We start from the raw sequence: 4,791 nt of genomic DNA, 5'->3' as shown, positions 1-4,791 counted from the left end.
GTCTACTCATAAGCTTCTCTTTCTCTCCTCCTCCCTCACTTACGCACGCTCACGCATACGTGCGCACGCAGCACACATGCACACCAAATACCAAATTAAATATATAATAAATGTAAACGAATCTTTATTATTTAATTGAATACGAAGTTCAATTTTTTTAATATCCTCGATAATAATTTACCCATCTTATATTACCAATTAAAATTTTGTCTTAATCCTCAAATGATTTACTTTATGATCTATTTTATTCTTATTTTGATCAAATTGATTGTTTGACTTATTTTATGTGATCTATATTAACGTTTATTCTGCTTTGAAAATTCCTACCGAGATAATTACACATTTAATCGAGGAGGTATAAGGTAATGCCTCTGTGAATATTGAAGAATAATATTCCTAGTTTAATAGCTCAAAATCTTATAATGAGCTGAAGTTCTCTCTTGCTATCTCTCTCTCTCTCTCTCTCTCTCTCTCTCTCTCTCTCTCTCTTTCTCTCTCTCCCTTTCTCTTGTTATATCTCTCTATCCCCCCCTCTCTCTCTCTCTCTCTCTCTCTCTCTCTCTCTCTCTCTCTCTCTCTCTCTCTCTCTCTCTCTCTCTCTCTCTTTCTCTCCCTCTCTTTCTATTACTATATTTTGTTTTATATTTTTTTTCTTGCATAATTTTATTTTACAGTTTTATATAATGTTGACTTAAAAATATTTATAAGTTTTCACATTTATAAGTTTTTATAAAAATATTAAAACTATATTTGATAAATACTGAAAAACGTCAGCAAGGAATTGGTAAATAATTTGCAAATAACCTTAGCGCTACCATTTCTATCGAGTGAGAATTATTTACAGTTTATTTACTATTTCGTTGTATATATTTGCATTATCAAAAGAAAATATTAATTCATAAATCGTTAGCGGGCAGGTGAAAATTTAGAAGGCGAAGGAAGACCTTCAAAGACCTTAACAGTGCAAATGAAGTTTATACAGTAACATCAAGGCTATATTCTGAATTTCATGCATCTATTCAGGCAAACTACGAGGTTCGTACATATTTTCAAGAACTTTACCAAGAATATAATCAGAATTGAATAATTGTTACAATAGTATAAGTGATTTATAATAATATAGTATAATATAGTTTAATTTATAATAATATAGTATAATATAGTATAATTTATAATAATATAGTATAAAATAGTATAGTGATTTATAATAATAATTATTATTATGATTGTATTTTAAAAACAAAGAAAGTAGTTTATTTCACGATTTTTTATTACCCTATCAATAATAGGTATTACATTATAATAGTCATATGTAATTTCAATATCTGTCCATAATGTTTTCAAAAGTTTAACATCATGTATAATACACAATTAAATAAAATTATCATACAAATATATTATTAAAATGAAAATCAAATTAACTAAAAAGCATTAAAATGAATAAATATAAAAATAAAATTAAAATAGAAGAAAAATAAATAGGAAAAATTAAAAAATGCGGAGAGGCACATGAACATTGAAGCCTTAACATAAATTTATATACTCAAAGATTGACAGAAGAAAGCTCGAACCAAAGAGATAATTTGCTCTACAACAGACTTTTGTATAATAAGTTTTGTTAACTTATCATTTTGTACTGGAATTCATTTTAAATGAGTATTAGAATTTTTTGCAAAATCATGTAAATTCTGATAAGATTTAAATGAACTTTATTAAAAATAATTTTAAAAGAAATTTTTTATATTTAATTGTATATTTGGATTGTATGCTTTAATAACAAAAGCTTCAAGTTTTATTTTTAAAATTCAGATAAGTTTAAATTAAATTTCGATTTAATGTAGATAAATTTAAATCTACTGCTTCATTCTAAATTAATGGAAAATGTTAATACACGATATGTTACTCATACTGTTAAGTAATAGCAAGAATATATTTATGTACACTAAATTTTCATAAATTTGTCTATGTTTGTTTAAATAATTTTCATGATTTTATTAAAATAAATTTTATTATTTTTAATAAACATTAAAAAAAAAAAAAACTATTCATATATGTATTTTTATAATATGCTATCGAATTAATTTCGTTTAATTATTTGTTTATTATTTAATTTTTCTTAATAAAAGAATTTAATTTAATTATGCTTCATTTTATAGAATTTTAAATTTAAATAATAGAAAAATGGATGTTATAAAAATGATATGAACATTGACTATGATTTTTACCTTTGATGTATAAACAGGTCATGAAATTTGAAGTACAATTAGCAATTATTGTTCTCAATAAAGTTGTTAAAAGATTAAAATAGATATCTAAAAAGAGTTATAAATTTAAATAATCGAATACAAAAATTCAATCGTTTAATATCTAGTTGCACTTTAAATTTTATTTGTAAAGCAAAAAAATTCCATAATTAGCTATGTCGAGAATCATATTTAATTTTATTAAAATTTTGAAAAATTGTTCTCTTCAAGAAATTGATTATATAATAAAATTTGATAATGCATGTTACTAACATTCATAAGGAAAAGTCAAATATCAGCGTTTCATCTGGTGTTATGTGTGATTTTACTAACTTTCCCTCGGTGAACCCTTAACCTACTTAAATCCCATATCTCTATGCTATTATATATTTACTTAAAACTGCTTAAGATAATCTTTCTTCCTTTCAATCATCATTAAAAGATGTTCATTAAGAGTTATTAGATTTTTTTTTTTTAAATTAAAAGCAATTTCTATTTTAAATTATACCTAACAAAATATAAATTTTCAGTATCCATTAAATATACTATTATAAATATTAGTAAATATATTTTTATTCTTTTTTTAATATAGAAATGAAATATGATTCTAATGTTACTCTTACGAAGAGTGATTATATAAAATTATATCTGACATTTCTTTTAAATATCTTATATTCTTTGAGAAAAATTGTAAATTATAGGATAAATAAAAATAAAAATAAAAAATTTACTTTTTCCGACAGACCCTTGAAATATTATTAAAAAAAATTAACAATTATTTTAACATAGAATGGTGAATTGGATAATGATTTACATTTTTTTTATTATGTACAAAGTCTATTAAATTTTTAAAATGTTTTAATATCAGTAATTTATCGAGTTGAACTTTAGCGAAATTACGTTATGATATTAGTAGATATATGCTTTTAAAAGAGTAAATATAATTTTTGAAATAGTAATAAAAAATAGTACAAAAAAGTTAGTACAAACTTACAAAAATAATTATGCAAAGTAACGTGAGCGCGAGTGCATGAATTTAATACAAATGGTAAAACTATAAAAGTAATTTTTTAGGAACTAAATTTTCTTGACGATTGTTACATTAATATCAAAAGTTTTTTTTATATTTGTAACATAGATTTTATTAGAAAAATTTTATTTAAAGTTGACTACGGGGATAATTATGACTTGTTGTACTTCTTAAATATTACTTAGGAATTTTAAATGACAGCATAATTTTTTGCAAATTTTTGCGTTGTTTATTAAATATTAAATATTGTCATATATTTATATTAAGAAACAATGATTATGCAATAAACATAAAAATGAGGTATTATAATAAATATTTCAAGTTTGTTAAGAAATTGTAACAGATGAAGAGATATATCCGTAATAATTACATATAAAGGATATTTTAATGATTTTAAATAACTTTAAACCACTTACTTGTATTACTACAAAAGTATCTTATGTTTAAAATGTTTCTTTTCTGACGTTATCACAGTATATTCACCTTTACAAAATTTTATGTGTAATGTTAAATAGGATAAGGGTTTGCTGAGCATTAGCCTTTGGCAATAAAAAAATCTCAAGTATACGTAGAGGATTAATTCATTAAAACGCAATCAAATAGAGCAATAAGTTTTTTATTGCACCTTTGTATTAGAGAAAATTTCGAATACCTCTAACCTTGAATAAAACGTGATTAACAATTTTCTAATGATTTCCTGTTAGCAATTTCTTAGCGAACTATCTTTTTCATTGTTCGCAATTATTTTCATAATCTTGTCTATTTCTATTACTATTATCTCTGCGTCTTGTACTTCATGATAAGGTATATTTGAAAATATTATGCTTATGCACGTGTTTTGCCATCCTATATAACATCACAAATTATACTAATATAGATTAAATATAATACAAAAGTTAATATATTTATGTAAATTATATAAATAAATAATGATAAATACAATAATCATTTAAATTTACTGTCAAAATATTTTCGATAATCATCTCTTACAACAATTAACCAGCAAATATATAAAATTTATGTTATAATTATTCAATTTTGAAAACAAAATCTGAAAAATAAGATTGACACTTACAATTAATAATAGTTAAAAAAAAAAAAAGATTTATTCTTTGTTTCACGACATTTCATGTTAATATCTGACATTAATTTAAATATTTCAGTATATTTAAAATTTTCATTTTATTATTTAATTATTCAATATTATTTTGCAACATTAATTTCAAAATTTTGTACCTTATTACGAAAATTATTCATCATCATTGCCTGTCATTTTTTATTATTATTAATAATCATTACCTGAAGTTAGCAGTCACAATTTTTGATGAACTTTATCATAATTCTATAAAATATTTATTCCTATTGTATTGCACATAATTAAATTAATGAAGCTTAAATAAGTTAAACTAACATGAAGCTATATCAGTATTGGCAACAAAAATTTCTAGTAAATAGATTAGGTTACTTCTTAATCATATATATATGATAACTAAAAATATATACCGTCAAATTAAATAC

The sequence above is a fragment of the Ceratosolen solmsi genome, unplaced genomic scaffold (genome assembly GCF_000503995.2).
Source record: "Ceratosolen solmsi marchali unplaced genomic scaffold, CerSol_1.0 scaffold7, whole genome shotgun sequence".
Lineage (NCBI taxonomy): Eukaryota > Metazoa > Arthropoda > Insecta > Hymenoptera > Agaonidae > Ceratosolen > Ceratosolen solmsi.
This window is presented reverse-complemented; position numbering follows the sequence as displayed.